This window comes from Epargyreus clarus, unplaced genomic scaffold (genome assembly GCF_041222505.1).
Source record: "Epargyreus clarus isolate Ecla_fem2 unplaced genomic scaffold, WU_Ecla_fem_2.2 ptg000007l, whole genome shotgun sequence".
Taxonomy (NCBI): Eukaryota; Metazoa; Arthropoda; class Insecta; order Lepidoptera; family Hesperiidae; genus Epargyreus; species Epargyreus clarus.
Window position 1 is genome coordinate 25928384 of NW_027332215.1, and position 17944 is coordinate 25946327.

Consider the following 17944-nt stretch of genomic DNA (forward strand, 5'->3'; position numbering starts at 1 on the left):
TTTGAAGAGATTTATATCAGCTATGATATATTTTATGGAAGTTTGTCAAGGTCTCTCTGCAGTTGCAATAGCGAATTCATGTTTCCTAATACGTACAAAAAATAGCTATCTATGATGAAATTGTTATAGGTTGTATAATAAGAGTATATTTTATAGCACAAAAAGCAGTGGTAAGACAATATTTTTTATTTTGAAACAAATTATTAAAACCTAGTGTTGTGATTTATTTTCTAATATCGAGAGCATATATTGCACCCATGATTACGATATTTCACAGAGCAGTAGGTTGAACTAACTCCGACTCCAACTTCCACCTGTAAGCCCGAGGTCGTTAAGCCCGGCCACGTGTGTTCCGCTCATAAACAATCGTTCGCTTCCTGAAACTTTGCCTTCGTCGCTTTTCGTTTTAAACCACAGGAACTCCAAGTTATGATTTACTTTGCACCTGATTTCCTGTTTAGTTTGAATCTGAATGTTAGATTCAATTTAGCGGGCAACTTTAAGCTTCGTATAATAAATTACATCCATTAATAACTCGAACCTCTTTAGCTAAGTTTACTTCGATACTTCAAAGTTATAAGCGTGTGGAGGCATCCCTGAAAGTACGAGAAAAGTTTATGAATCGCACGTCGACGACGTCCGCGACGGCAGCAACATGTGGCGTGTGAAGGCGGCCGGAGAGGCCTTAGCTCTTTGTGCGGAATGTTTCCGCGCCGAGGGCGGGTAGAACGCAAGAATGCGGCGTGCGTGCGGACGATGGTGCGGTAGGGTGCGCGGGGTGCGGGGCGGTGGGGGATGCGTCGTGGTGCGGGGCAGGCGCGGGTTGGCGCGTGCCGCAGTAGCGTGGAGGCGCCGCCGCGGCCGCTCGCCGACCACGCTCGTCGCACCAGCAGCCGGCAGCCGCGCCCGATGTAGCGCGTCCCGCCGCCGCGCCACTCGCTCCGCGCGGTAGTCACTGGTGGTTCCCGCTCGACCCCACGCCATCGCGAGTGCCCTCTCTCTCCGCTCCACAAGTTCAGTGCAACTTTTCGAGTTTCGCGGACAAAGCGCGGGCAAGGGCTGCCGGTACTTATTGTTGCGTCTCCCGCCTCACGCTTATTGTAATAAAACTCTCATACACTACTCATCGCTCACTTGCGTACGAAAGATTGTTTCTGCATTGCGAATTTTATTAAACAATATCCTCGAATTAACTTTCAAATTTGTTTCAAAGTTACTCGGTATTTTCATGAATAGCAAAGTTAAGTCGCTTACAGAGTTATGGTTAAATTTTGACTTACAAAATTTGCCCGCAAAGTTCTTAATTCAAGATGGGCTCTAAGTCACCGGAGAGATTTTCTTATCACGAAACACTTGTCACACCTTTAATAAAAGTATTACGACCAATTTGTTACATTAAATATAGTTTGCGGTAGTATTTGAAATGCCGCCAAGATATCACTAGAAAGCACCATCTACACACCGATTAATGTCACCAAATGCGCCATTAAAGTAAAGATAGTCCCTACGTCATATTTAACCTATATTTTAAATCCGTTGTCCTTTTTATTAAAAATAAACATATGATCTTCCGCTTCAGACATAGTATAACGTAATAACAGTAATAGGCGCCACGCTTTCATTTTAGTGTTTCCTAAATTCTGATAAAACTTCACACAATAAAATTACCAAGAAGCAATATATAAAGGAATCCCTTCAGAAGAATAGGAGCCCAAACACACTGCAAAACCCGTCAAAAGCCTAATTGTTATTAATATACGTAATGTATGACCTTAATAATAGATATAATTAGTATGAAATGTTTCTTAAAATAATATAATCTAATTTTATTGGGGGAGAGTCCGACATAAAAATCGTACCCACATAAGATGATTGGCAAGTGTCAAAACGGTATAAACCTAACCTATTATACATACATGTCACGCATTATTGTCTCATTTCCTACGGGAAGATTTATATAAGTCATACACGTAGCGTATTTCGCCGTCCCCTTACCGGCTACCTTGTCGGTAAACGTCGAGATAGCGAAGCTTCATTATTATTGCCCCGACCTTGGCTCAATATTCTTAAATAGTCCTTGGTACTTGCCAAAATCGTATTTCACGTTGATAAGAAAAAGCAATGTCATAGATTTCCACAGGCCTTAGTGTAAAATTCAGACATACTCAACGTTACATAGGTTGAGGGAAACAATTTGTATCGTTTCTATGTTCTTAATTTCAATGAGGTTTTTATGTAATCGACATTTTTCTGTAGATAGTAAGTTACAACGTTGAACCTAAAGCTACTTCCACAACTCATCTTGGGTACTTTTGAATGGACCTAGCAAGACCAGATTGTAATTCGTAAACTAGTTTCCTAATAAATAAGAGTATATTTGTCTTCATAAAAGCATATCTTTTCCAAGACAGCGTGTAAGTAGTATTGAATTGCCAAGAGTGGCCCGAATACGATATTTGTGTCGTTTAAATCAAATTAACATCTTCGCTTGATAGAATAACTTATGTGAAATAATAACATAACATGCGTGTGTGATACAGGTGACAAAAACCACTTTTAGACGTTTCCTATCAAGTAAATCAATATAAACATGATATCATGTTAGGAATTGTGACAATTGTGAGAAAGTTGTTCTCGATCTAATTTGTTTACTTTCTTCACGTTGTATTACTACGTTATTTCAAGACATAACTTTTCAAGATTTGTAAGAATTAATTCTTAACAAAATCTTACTTATTTAAGTGCCAATTCACAACTTCGTGACGATAAATATTGCGTCAGAATATTCGCTTTCCAATTATCATTTCTCTTCTCTTGTTTCTATTGTAAAATTCGTCACAAACCGCATCCGTTTCAAAATGAAAGACAATGCCTTTCCTGATTGATACTTTCCCCTTCTTATTATTTCTTTCATTTTCATTCTTTAATTTTCCTCGTCACCCAACATTTTTATCCTCAATATTCTTTGATTGATTTCCCTCGTCCTTAAAGCAATCGGATATTTATTATGCTACGATTCAGAATTGTATTTAGAAAAAATATATCGTTCAAATTATGTTTTTATCTGAAAACACTAAAGACAACACACTAGTTTAAATATATTTATTCTATATAGGTATTACAATTCATATGTTGCAAAATTACGAAGCATTTTGCTGTCTTTGCTTTATTATTATTACTCGTAGACACAAGATTTACTAAAGAATTTTGTTAAATTTATTACTATAATATACAAAATTACATTTAGCATTAGATGTCGTAGTGGATAATATCACCAACATAATTAAAATGAGACATCTACATTTAAACACCCATTAGGTTTAGGGATTCCCTTAAATCGGGATTTGAGTATTCAATTTACTTAGCGATATTATAATATCCGAGAACAATCACATCTAAGCAGACAGTACACAGTTTGAATTCAGCCATTTAACCAATTTCATTTAGATGTTCTTATCTATTTGAGGGAGACAACGCTCTGGCTACATCTTAACTGACGGTCCCTCCACTTAAAATAAATTCCTTTTGCAAACTAATAGCGTTAGGATGAGCGACGCAATGTGACTTTACACGTGAAAATAAATACCCATTTAAATTAATCCTATAGAATTCAAACAGTCATCTCTCTGGTTCTCATTGCCTATTTATATAAATTAATTTCGTATACTTTTTTCTTGGATCAGACAATGAAGGTCTTGTATAACACCTTCGTAACCACGATAACAAGGAAATTTTTAGGAACGAATATAGATACATGACAAACGCTCGGTACAATTGTAAAAAGATTCTCTTACAACAATTTTCTATTGCCTCTCACATTTTAATAAGTTTTCTGAAAGTGTAATAAAACAGATTTAATCTCACACCAATATTTAACGAACAGCGATAAAGTTTACAGAATATAATAATTATAAATGAATATAATGCAGTTTATACAGGCATTTTAGGAGAATCTATATAATTTCGTTATTATTATATTTAAAGATGGTTCGTATGTACAGAAGTGGTTACACAGTAACAATATCTCAATTTATCGTCCAATATACCGTAGTATTAAACTCTCAAATTATATTTTACGACTGTACTTTAACGTTGATGAAACATGGCAAGTTCTTAATATTAAGAAACTTATAGATGTCTGCAAGCTCGCAAAAGTTTCTTAAATATGGATTCTAAAAATGCGTCAAATTAAGATTGAAGCAGACTTTTCGATAAACTTTTATAAAATAATTATGTTTTTCAATAGGGAATTATAAGGTTAGAAAAATGACACGTTATTATTTGTTCTATTTTTTCACGTATTTAGTCTTTAAGATTAAATGAAAATAACTCATAAGTACCTACACTGTAGTGAAATCCAATCGTGATTATGCTAAAGAGTATATTGTTTACTAATTCCACAACAAAAATATATTTATACGATACAAAGTCAGTACTTCATAAACGCTGTAAAAGACGTCATATAAATAACTAGCTGACTCGGCGAACTTTGTACCGCCTTAAAATATATTTATTAAATATATTTCATATAAAATATAGCCTTTGTAACTCGTGGATAATGTAGCTTTCGAATGGTGAAAGAATTTTTAAAATCGGTCCAGTAGTTTTTGAGCCTATTCATTACAACCAAGCAAATAAACAAAGTTTTCCTCTTTATAATATTAGTGTAGGAGAGTCATATTCATCAAATTTGGCTTCTAGCTTATGAGATTATCCACTTTCTTTTGTAACTGTCCTTGACATAGGTGAATTCAAGTAAGTAAAATATATCAAAGTCTTCTTCATAAATTATAGATCTATAAATAGATCAGTAGCATCGTTAACAGATTAAAATCGATACCATCTGCCAGCGGACTGGTATTGGCAAATAAATCGAAGCTCGGAAACACTGATTGAATTCCCCATTCATTCGTAACCGACCGTCCTTTTTTCCGCCAAACGATTGCTTTTCCAATGCGCAAAGTGCAATGTGCGAAATCGGTTAAAACCGCTCGCACAAAATAACAGAAAACATGTGTTTCGGTGAAATAGAGAGTTTTTGTTTTTAATTTCTATGCAAAGTAACTTTATATAGTTTCTAGCACTACATCAGGCATAAACATTATATGTAAAGCTACCCTGGTTTATATAATGGCATAATGTTTGTGGACGGACTTCGGGGTTGCCACCGGCATACCTATTCCTGGTTGAATACAAAAGTGGTAAGCGCTACTGTATTCTGGTTTGAACCACGTGGTAAGATACTTTTCGGGGCGTTTCAACTTAGTCTTAGTTACATTCCTAAACTTATTTAAATCATACACTTATTGATATCATCATTGCTTGCATGATGTGCAACGCGAATTGACCATTTTTGATTTTTCATGTATTTCTATCATAATGTAATGAGGAAACAGCCATGCGCCGCTCACAAAACCATTTTGAAAACATTTCACAAGTGACCCTGAAATGTATTTCCACTTTCTTTTAAAATACAGAGTATCGCAGAGGTTCCACAATATGATTATTTTGGATATTAATTGAGAATGTTCTAAAATTAGTTTTGATTTTGTAAAAAAGACAATAAAAATAAAAAATGTAAAAAAATCATAGTCAACCAATTTGATTAAGTTAGGATTATTGAAGTTCATACTTTAAAATCAGTCAGTACGTATATTAAAGTCAGCTATGATTATTTTTAATAGATACTTATACCTAAAGTACCGGATCTGGGATTCGACTCCTGGACTCTAAGGTCGGGCACCATAGTTACGTGAAAACTAGGATAACTATTCCGAAATAAGAAATAAAAAAAAAAACAGAAAAAGGAAAAAAAATATGAACAACTCTTTCAAACCAAACCTGGAGATCTCTGTATTTGCAAGAATAGTCCCTCAACAGACAGATGTGATGATACGTTATTTATATTATATTATATATGTGCGTAAGATATCATCTTAGTAAATTTAACAGTAGTACAAAATGTTTAGTATATTTTTTTAATCTTATATTTGGACATACATACATACAAATCACGAAACATTGGCTTGCGATAGAATAGAACTTGCGCTCTTGTCATTTCAGTTTTCTTTATCGTAAGTGTACATACCTACGTACAACCTGTTTAATTCGGCGTTTTAGCTATTCCGACGTAACACTCAATTATGTTATATATTATGTTACAATAATATATTGAAGAGGGTCTTGACGAAAAAAATGTTTTAGTGAGAATTTATAATATTTTCCTGATTTATCAAAGCAAGAGATAATTCATTTCCAATCACTTTCTTCGAAATTATTTGCAATTCTATATCTATATATATTATTACCTTCGAAAAATCAGAAGAAAACCAACACCATACCCGAGATTAAGAGCAGTAAGCAAAATTAGGAAAAAGTATACACAAGCGTCTAACTATAAAATGTATTTTTACTTTAATTTCAAGAACTAGTCGCTTTTGATCTAGTTAAGATCAATGTATAAAGCATAAATTATCCCAATTCGCGTCATCCATAATAATGTGCGTCTTGTGACGCTCTAGTGAATCGTCTCGGCACACCTCTCGATATTAATATTCTTCGGTGAAGGTTAGACAGTGGACCTCTAAATTCTATTTAAATTTTAGTGTACTTGTATTCCTAACAACATTCACTATGCCATTTAATTCCCTATGATTTTACAAAATTAAGATATTGTGGCCTCTCGGATGCTACACAAAACAAAGTATGTTGAAAATGTATGTCAATTTTAATGTATTGTGTTAAAACGTGGTTAGAACTGTTGAAAGATCGCAACCATTAAGCGAGGTTAGCATTTACCAATATTTAATTGAAACAAGTATTTTTATGTTTATTACGTAAGTATTATTACGTAGTTGACAAAGATAGAAAACATTAATCATATGTTCGTAAAACAGTGCATCAGTGCATTGTTTTCATATGTTCCTTAGATATGAATTTAGTATCCAGGAATGTGTCTACTTGCCGCACCTCACGACTATGTTAGAGCGTAATGTGTGCTAGGTAAATACACTCCAGTCACTCTACACTCAGTCTAAATCACTAAAACGTTTCAGTTCGAATACGGCATTACTTCTAAATTTTTACAATGTCAAAAATTCAACCAACTACAATTGCACAAAATGACAACTTATTAAACAAACATCATCTTCCTGAATAATATAAAACACGTTAATTAATGGAATAATAAAAGGTTGAAATAATTAAACAATCGTTTTCATTGTTGTAGTTCGCTTCCTGAATATATGATCACAAATATCATTTATAAAAATTATTACCTTTGATGTGTGGTTCAATAGTTACCAGTTTGCAGTTCGCAGAACCACCTCGCCCAGACTTAATTCAGCGAATGCATTTCATTGACCGACATAGCTGACTTCATAAAATATGAACGTTGATTTTAACACTAAATACACAACAACAATGTTTGACGATACAATTGAATGTTAAAAAGCTATGCTTAGCCACGTCACCAATGTCAAGAAACTTAAATTGGACATGAATCATGAACATACATAAATAACTTTTATTTTAAATAATTCATTGTAAAGGCACTAAATTGAATGTATTTAAATACATTCAACTAAGTGCCTTTACAATGAATTTTCTCACATACCTGTTAAACGAAACAGCATTATTAATGTTTGAAACTATCAAGTAGTCCGTTATTGTAGATCTTTTATTGATTTGTAGCGCTTTGAATTTGCATATTTTTGACACCATACCCGTCTATTAGGTGGTGGGTCGATGAACGACACATTTGCATCGAAAACTTGGTAAAACACGGTTACGTATAAGCCTTTGCTGATTGCAAAACGCCCTATTTATGTCTTCACAAATATATCCGAACACGGTCACGTCGCGCGTGTACTGCCGTTTGAGATAACAAATACCAAATGTAAATACTCGTAAGTTGGAAATGCAGAACATTGCTTATATCACCCCCAGAAGGAAGTGTGCCATTAAATTATCTTTTAGACCCTTCGCAGAGTTTCATCGCTTCTTTATGGTAACATATTAATTCAACAAGTTTTTGTTAGCATCTGAAAGATATCTGATATGCTTAATGTTGCTTTTTCATTCCGTCAAGTTTCAAATCACAATGGGTCTAAAGAAGTTTTCTATGGGTCTAAAGTATTTCAAGAGTACATAAGTAATATAGCAACATATCTATTAACGTGTTTTTGAAATCTATTCCGTAATGATGTATGATAAAAACGTTGTTACACTTGCTTTGCCATTATGTTGCATAGCTAAAAATCCAAAATACTAAGAGTTACTCTTCACGGGGCAGCAATAAAGTGTCGATTCTTCTTTGTAAATTTTACTTTGTATTATTATTTTTGTAAACGTAAAACCACAAAATGCGACGCTGTTCACATTTTTTTAAACAAATCGCTTAAAAAGACAATAACTGGATAACCTTGAATGAGTCCAGGATTAGACGTAACATCGTTAGCCCTTCCGCGACGTAATGCCCGTGATAAATCATTTCCATTCTGAAGGGAGCTTTCGGAACTTCTGCCCGCTTCCGAACTTCGTTGTGGAACGATCCTATCACTGTTAGGGATTCCATTTTGGAAATTGAGAAAGCAGTTCAGGTCGTAATAGGTACACAGTCTCATTTATAAATTTATTGAGCGAAAGTAATGATAAAATTAAATAGCACATTCTTTGTACAACTTTAATTAAGACATTTTGTACATTATGTATAAATATTAATACATTTTTCACCAAACATGATATTCGCATTCTCTCATCATTTACAAAGTTAGTGAGTCCCATATAGACATACGTATATATTCCACAAGATACGTTTAGAATAGGAAATTACATAAACATAAAAAGCAAACAAGTATTTTTAACAAATACATACAAGGTTTATCAATTACACTAAAAATATTCGCATTATAATTCTTATGGTAGCTAGTATTATATTGTGTGCAGTGTAACAGGAGGTGGTAGAATCCTTTGTAGTTCGACTCCGAAGGTACCACCTGCAGTTGTGTTCAGCTCAAAAGGGTGTGCTAAGGAAGATATACTTATCTAATGTTCCAACTTAATCGTCATGTACCAGTGCAACTGTGGACAACCTCAGTAGGAATCTAATCTTATCTGGGGTTGATTCGAGATGTCCATTGTCCGTGGGGGCTAGGTCTGTTATGTTTAGTTCTGGAATACTTTATTTGAGTTAAGTATTTGAGAGGTATCTTAATTGCTTTGTAGTCAATGCATTCACTTCTCATACCAACAGTTACATAAATGCTCTAATATTTCAAATACATTTGTATTTGTACAAACTCTTATGTAACTAATCCCGTAATAAGAAAATGCCGTCCTAAGAAACACACAGTTTGCAATAGATACTCTGTTGTAGTGAAACTAGTCCCCAATACCTTCCAAAAGCAAAATCTTCCAAAACGTCCATTCAATTCTACAAAGCTGCTTTTAGAGAGGCTGCCACCGACTCGCTTCCATACTTCATTCTTAATGAAAAATTTCCACTGAATCATTCTTCGCAGCAGTTCTTAATTTAGCTTATTAAGTTGCATAAAGTATTGTTAAATTCTACTGCAGAATTTTGCAATTCTCCCGCTGAAGAATGCTTCTTTATGCCTTACACGTGTCGCCATTTTTAATTCAACAAAGTAATTACTGCATTATTATTGAATATTACATTTTATTGTTAATAATCACGAAACAATAAGTGTTAATAAATGAAGCTTTTCGGAAAATTTCTGAAATATTAAATAACTTAACACAATGCCCAATTTTAGAGTTATTTTCACTAAAAAAACATTTAAAGTTTGAGAGGCGAGCGAGACGCGGTATTATCTTTTTTCAAACAATGCTAGAACTGGCATACTCTTAGCATATTTTTAAAACCTGTCGAACAGAAGTTATTCAGGAGGCGAATGCGGTCGGCGTTTTTAAATTGAAGTGAATAAATTGAGCCTTGCGACCGTTCGATGAGTTGCATGTTAATGGGAAAACTAGTTTTATACTACCAATTTCAGTATAAAGTGCCGAAACTTGTTCAAACAAGTTGGAATAAATTCAATGTTACCAATCTACTAGAACGTTTGATAAATATTTTTAGGTGTTTTTTTTACCTTATTTACGTAGAAATCATGAAATATATTATATTTTGTATAGGCCAACGACGGCACTTACAAAATGTTTAAAGTGAATCTCATTTCACTTAATTAGACTCCAAAATTAACCAGACAGGTTACATGTATGAACTAAATAAGTTAATGGGAATTTTTCCGCTTAGCAACCGTAGTATGCTTAGACGGATTTCGTTTTACAAATACACACTGGATAAATAAATAACTGGATAAACGCCACGATTATAACAATTACTCATACGTTTTTATTCGATAACCAATAGCAAATCGCAATCAAGCACTCTGTACTCTAGAAATAATTAAATTTTTCATCTCCACCCATCGTATCTAATGCACCGTACATTAATACAACTATTAGTCTTCAAGTATTTTCCAATCGCTCCCCTTTCGCAATTATCTCCAACAAGCAATCTCAATGTACACTGATTGCTGTGTTGTTTTATAAGAAGACGGGGCGGATAAAATACCGTCTTTAAAAACAGACTCTCCCCAAAGCTAAGGTAATAGTAATAATATGTGTTTTTCAATGTATTCGATTTCACAAACAACAAACTATTGGTTTGTGATTAGGTTACACTATATCATAACAGAATAAAACATATTTTATTAAGTATTGGTTAAGGTTACGTCATTTCAGCGTTGTCAGTTTTTGAGGAAGTCTCTGCCACCGAAATACAAGAACTACTAATAATGAGATTGATGGTATTCTTTGACTTAATAAGGTCGGTATATTTATTTAAAATGCTACTTATATGTATAATTGGATATGAATGCGAATTGGCATTATGTTAATCTTTAATAGATGAATATTTAAACTTATACGTAAAGTGGAAGATTTAAAGTGATCAAAGAAACGAAATTGCGAGTAGAAACTAGTTTTGTTAATAAAATATAAATTCTAAGGCGTGGTGTTAAGTAACAAGTCAAAGAAACGAAAGGATTCTTAAAGTAAAATGTTGAATGTATTTTAAACAGAGATAAACCAAAATTATTCTTCTTGAGAACTGTCGAAACATCATTGAAACGGTAATAAAAACTTCCCTCTAGAAGACGTCAACACAGCTACAAGCTACACGTGTCTCGTAGTAGTCACTTTATTATGTAGCTTTCCCGTGCCCACTTCGTTGAGCGTTAATTATATTTGTATGATGCAATTATGTTATGAGAACTAATAGAGAGCAACATTATATTCGTCTGTACTGAACCGTTTAGTTAGCGCACGCCGGTAAAGCATCACATCTTTCCCAATTTCCGCTGACTTGATATACATATGCCATTACTTTTCTCTGAACTTTTTGTTCAATCGTAATAAAATAATCAATCTATTCAATGTTTTGCCTATCCAAAACTGAAAATTGATAATGACTGTCTACCAGAAGTAATCAAATGTCGATCTTTTGTAAGCAAAAAATGGCATAATTGATTTTATATAACAACCGTAAGTGTTATCATATTATAAAATTTCAGTTTTAGCAAAACGTTTCTGTTACCGCAACAGTAAATTCGTCACGTTGGAAAAAATCTCTAACAAACCGAAATACGAGAAAAATTCTTTACTCGAAAAACTATTTCGTCGTAAATATCGAATATCTCGTTGCGTTTGTTATATTTTCAATATTTGTCAAAAAATACGCTATAAATCTTTAAGCTTCCTCAAACATTACAACATCGGACCACGACAAGCTGTCTGGCTTTTCTCTTACACATGAGTTATAAAACTACAGCGCAGCAACCAACAAGATTAACTAGATGCTATTAATACGACTGTTATCCTCAGCTTTATACGCCATAAAACGACTGCATTTAGAAGTAATGGAGCTTTAAAACCATTAGCTCTATCTTGTATTTGTATTTTAACAACAGATGCATAAACTTATTAAATTAAGTTTATCTCATTACAGGATTCCGTAGAATTGATATATTTTTTTTTTTATTTAGGACCATTTAAAATATATAGTGGTTTTTCGGAAAATCTTATTTTCCGTGACTGCTTCAGTGTTCGGCTAGGCCTTGCTCTTTTCATCACCTCTTTTCATCTTACTTAGAGGGTAGATACTTATCTACTTAAGTAAATACTACAGGTCTTTGGTAATCGTAATGGTAAATTTTGGTAATGGTAAAGTTACCATACTACAGTAATGCGAATAGGTTGAGTTAATTATTAAATGAAAAACAAATTTAACATATGCAAACACAGGACTAAAGCCAAGACCTTCCAAAATAGTGTCAATGTGTGCCACTATGCCAGCGCCACTCGATCGTAAAATTAAGAATTTCATTGGAGGGAGGTACCAGACGTCTGCTTAATTAATTCCCGTTTGCTATTTCATTGTTCTTAAAATCAATTATACAGAAACGCTCTACAGTTATTTCGAGTATGATTGAGATCAAAATTTAGTCTTCCGTTTTATTTTATAATTAAAATATCTGTCATTATTTTACACCATTATTGTATTGATTGACAAAGTGTTTTTCTTTGACCTTTAATGCTGCGAAGAATAACCAATTAATTTTAAAGTGTCAGAAATTCCTGTATTTTACTAGGATTTGAGACCAGAGGTAGCCAGGTGCTACGCCGGAGATTTCAATTGGAACGTCATATCCTCTTCAGCCTGGAACCCAGCTGGCCTGACAGAGTCATTTCCGTATCTGAACTACGTAATTCGTCTCAATAATCAGTAAATTAAGCATAACAAATACATGTGTTACATAAGTGTAACATATCTAAGGAAAACAAATTGTCCTGTCACATCTATTTCCGACTCACTATTTGGTCGACTGCATGGTCATTTTTTACAAATTCGTAAATATATGTATTTTCTTTTGTAAAAAAAAATAATTTGTACTTAGAAATTGTAATCTTATTATTTATTATTAGTAGCAGACTTCCTCAATGTCGTTTTTTGGAATCGACAACAATTACTGATGAATTACACCAACTGCTGACTGCGTCATAGAACGTATAAATTTAAACAACAGATATTTTAGAGTGATCGACAGTACCAATGTTTTGTGCTAATAGTCTATACGTAGAGTTAACAAACATATTGGGTAAAGACTTAACTATATTTTGTATATATATTGAAGTTAAATGTTATGTGAGGTGTGCTACGGCTCTGTTGACATATATTAAGCCACATGAAAGCTTCCGACATGTAACAACGACATATCTGGACTAAGATCGTGCCGTCCACTCGTGGAGAAGGCCTTAGAGAATATCCCGGAGAAATCGTGCATTACCTTTATTATTCACTTTGCTTTTCTTGTTACAGCCAACAATACTGAATTTATTTCTTATGACTTAAAATTAAATGAACTCCAACGTGCTAAGATTGATACCACAGAACTACATATCATTGTTGTCTACTCACGCGTCATAATCCGCCTAAATGGAGTCAGGTACCAATCCACCGTCACTAAAAAATGTACCAATAATCTCAACTAAACCGCCCGTAATGAGCTTATCATTTACAACACCATTTCGGCTATGTTAGAATTCATTTTAATATGCCGATGCACCGCAATAAATCCATGAAATTAAGACTGTGGATTCGCTATTCAATTTCGCGCTTAAACGCAAATTTTCTTGTGCAAGCAACTGAGCTGTTTATTCCGCGATGCGACGTACGAGCATATATGGGCCAAGATGGATAGTTGATAAAAGGATTATTATTCAATTATGCGCTGAAAGATATTTTCTTGGTAATCCTAGTAATTTTCAAACTATCGTCTTCAAGGAAAACAATATGTTTAACGCTAACAAAATTTCCTACTACGAGTTCAAGGTCTGATTTTAAATGCACTTCCTTATTAAATAATTTACTTCAACTAAAGACTTGTATCTAAACATAGTTTAATTTGCTTAATGATTTTTTGTTCAGCTAGCTATTCCATATAACAGAAATACTAATTTATATCTTGAATATTTATTGTATGTAAAATGACGAATAAGTGGATTACTAACACTGCATACAATTAAATAATAATTCACATGAAGATGAATTAATTGTAGCGTCGAGACATAGTGTAACCAAATTACCCGCGCCTTGATCTTGCGTCTAACTTTGTCGTTTCGACACTTCGCCCAAGGTTTATGAAACTGACCACGTCCCACGTTGAAATATATATGACGTTATACCTGCCTAATTTATAGCGCCAGAATCGGTTGATCCAATGAAACGAAATATAAATAGAAATAGTTATTTCAGATAAACAACACAAAATTATGACATGTTTCTTGAAACATATCTGTCCTAATAATTATGTTTCTTTAATCCGTCCGACTTGTGAATGAATTATGAAAGCAAAATGGTTTCATTACACTTTAGACTACGTATTACGTTTGAAGATGTCAGACGTGAAACATATTATGTACACTAATATATAAATGTGAGGATAACGTTGCGTAGTATTTACGCTTTCACAATTAAACAGAACCGATTATAATTAAATTTTACATTAAAACCGGTTGTGCTGTGAAGAAGTATATAGATTTTTTTCAAAATGAAATAAAAGGCTGTATCTACCTATTTACATATTTCACCCCAACTCCTAAGGGTATAAAAAGAGCAAATAAAGTTTGTAATGTGTAGTTCTTGTACAGAAGCTACATACAAAGATATTTTCAAAAATCCGACATACGTAGTTTCTGGGAAATATAATATGATCTATGATTCCTGTTACTACAAAAATATACACTTTCTAAATATAAAGGTCAAATGCGCTCATTTAAATTTAATACAAAATATATTTCTGTTTTAAAACCCTTAAGTATCCTGCTTGAAAATTTCGTCGAGCGATACCTTAATGCTTACGTCACAATTGTTATATTCGGGTACATAAGGTATATGTGACAAGAACACGGTCATGTCTAACAGATTTTCCGACGAATTTCGGTGGACCGACGAAATTCTTCCGGGCTCCGACAATTCCATCTGAATTCCGTCGTAACGTAAGACGCGCTCCGTTGTGCGGTGTGCATACTCGTCGGAGATGTCGCAGAATTAATTGCACACACCACATTCTGTGTCTGTGCTTGTCGGATTCGCTTACACGGGCGTAGTTCTCAATATGCAGTGTTTATGCGATAGTGGGTGATTCTACTTTGGCGCTTTGATTCTTCATACACCTAAAACGGAAATGTATATTAAATTTGATACGTTCCGAACCAGATTGTCTTTCTTTATGATCATAGCGTCGTATTTTAAACAGTACTTTGTATTACCAACGAAGGCAAGGTAGGCCGAGTTGAGTGCTATTTTTTCCGTAAAAAATTTGAAGCTCCTTTCACTTAGGAGATAAGAAAATAAATAAGTAAGCGCTTAACAAGTTTAAGCCGCAAACGATTTCAGTAAAAGGAGATTTACGTTGACCGTTCTCGAAGTTTTGAAATGCGCTTTTCAATACTGGTAAGTCCTGCGCCACTTTCAATAAAATTTTATACATAATACTACGTAAGTAACATTTTCTAAAAGTTTCTAAACATCGTCGAGCGAGCGAATATTAAATTCTAGGGAGCATGTAATCCTTAATCATCATTATACATTAGGAAAAAAGGTTAATTTCCCACTTGCCCTAAATTTCAAAAGAAAGTTAAACATTTTCTAAGCAGAGATGTATATTTCGTACTACCAAATTCCAAGTGCCCTTACTCTATTTGTGAGAAGCCCCAAGATCATCACATTCCGCCAAATACCTTCAAGCAATAATACTCAAAACACATATTAATAAAGAATGGATTGCATTTTTTTTTTTCTAAACGATTCAAGCCATGTAAATCGCAAGGTAACTTCATGCCTAATTGTTTTAAATAATAACATAATTTTATTTTCAGCAATGGGACATCACATCAAAACAATTATAGCAAACTATTTCACGAGTAGAATTACATATGTCCAATTCAGTAATACGGTAAGAAAAATATTCCCACTAACAAATTGTATACCGTTCGCATACAAAAATAAACACGATTAATATCTAGGGATCACAGAAAAAAGTTAAATGAATTAAAACATCAGTCTAAAAGCCTAACCGTTTGCTTTGCAGTTTATTTCGTAAAAAAAAGTGTCACGATTACTGAGCTTTCACAAAACCAACAAACGGGTTTGATGGAAAACATTTTGAACAGCTCGGAACTCGATGCAGTCGTGGTTTGCCGTTAAAACGCAGAATTTGCCGTAACTACTCGTATTTGTTGATTTCAATCACGTGCCCGGTTGGAACGCGACTGCCGTAGGAACAAGTAAACTGAGCTACAGCTGTTTGAGCGATCTGATACCCGTCATACAAAATGAAAAGTCAAAAAATACGATTCACAGTTGAAGCGGCGGTAAATTTTTCTAACCTATTTGTGTAATTCATTTTAATTTTAAATTCTATAATCTAATTAATTACCTGTGCTGAAATAATAAGTTTAACGAAATATATTGCTGATAATAATATATTATTCTACATATTTATTAAACTAAGTAAATTTATCAACTGTGATATTAATACAAATTATTCAACTATTAACTAATGTGAATTTTTTTCATGAATTAAGACACTAAACAGACTACCATCTACAAAAGTTTTTTATCGATCGATCATGTGTAGAATAAACATGAAAAATGTTTACGCGCCTAAGAAGTTTCATTTCAAAAATTTAAAGCTTGTAAAGTTTCTACACACATAGCAGTGTCTTAACAGTATTACAACAAAATCCGCTTCCGGGGATTCTATTCAAATCGGGGCATCTCAACTCAGCGGTGTATGAAAGCTATAGTATGCCCCCGGCGCGTGACACTTTGGAGCATATTAAGACGGCTTGACATTTGCCTCATGCTAGATTATTACACGAGATAAATAGCAGGTGTTCTCCACAGCTCGTATAATTGTCTCTCAAATCGTCTTCCTGGTAAGCTAGCAAATGTTATCCCAGTATATATCCTGTTCATTCATAATGGACAGTTGCTACATATAACGATTTGTAATTGAAAGTATCTATATTTTAAAAGACTCCGGATGCAATTAGACTATTAGTAAAATTAATTAAAATACTATTAGTTAATATTGTTTTGAATTCTCTTATAACAAAATCTTATATCGTATATAAATCAAAAGCGTTACCACCAAATACCAAGTTCCGACGAACAAATAAACATTTTAATATTATGGTTATGTAAATTATGATGAATAATTTACATAACATAACAATATTATTTTAATAAACCTTATATCCTATTAACCTCATATATGAGATATCTTACTGTTCTCTGTGCGCACTATATTAAATCTAAATTATTATTTAATTAAATCTAAAGATTTCGCTTCACGTATTAATATATAAATAACGTTTACGTTGAACGTGCCTACATAATTACACAAATCGGAACTTAATATGGTATATGATTGTCTCGTAATCCTACACTCAAATGCAAATAAAACATTCGTCTACAGTATACTTTGCTCAGGGAATTGAATTTTCCGTCAGATACTACATTTCTTCGTAAATTTAGATAAATATTGTGTTCTTGAAGTTCAAACATATTATACAACCGTAAAGGTTGATCTGTGTAGCCATTTCTAGTTATGCAACCCGATATTTGCCTCGACAACCTATGACAAGATCCTTACTTCCAGATAAACTAGCTAAAGTTAAAGCTTCCCTTTTCTTAAAATCAACATATGTATTCCGATAGTTAGTAAACATCGTTTAATCTCCTGGTAAATAATAAAAAAACATTTAAATACAACCTACAGTAAATTCATGTCGTATAACCCTAATAGAGCAGTAGAAATCGCAGTGAGTATGAAATTCTAAAGAATACTCTATT

At 33.5% G+C, this 17944-nt stretch overlaps 1 protein-coding gene across 2 annotated transcripts in view; it reads left to right on the forward strand.

Annotated features, from left to right (window-relative positions):
* Positions 1–851: 851 nt before the first annotated feature.
* The window catches only part of shaker (potassium voltage-gated channel protein Shaker), a 133934-nt gene continuing 116841 nt past the window's right edge, over positions 852–17944 (forward strand). For both annotated transcript variants that reach the window (XM_073075258.1, XM_073075265.1), the window contains exon 1: positions 852–1065. The gene's annotated coding sequence lies outside the window, so the exon portion shown is untranslated. The remainder of the gene's footprint in view (positions 1066–17944) is intronic.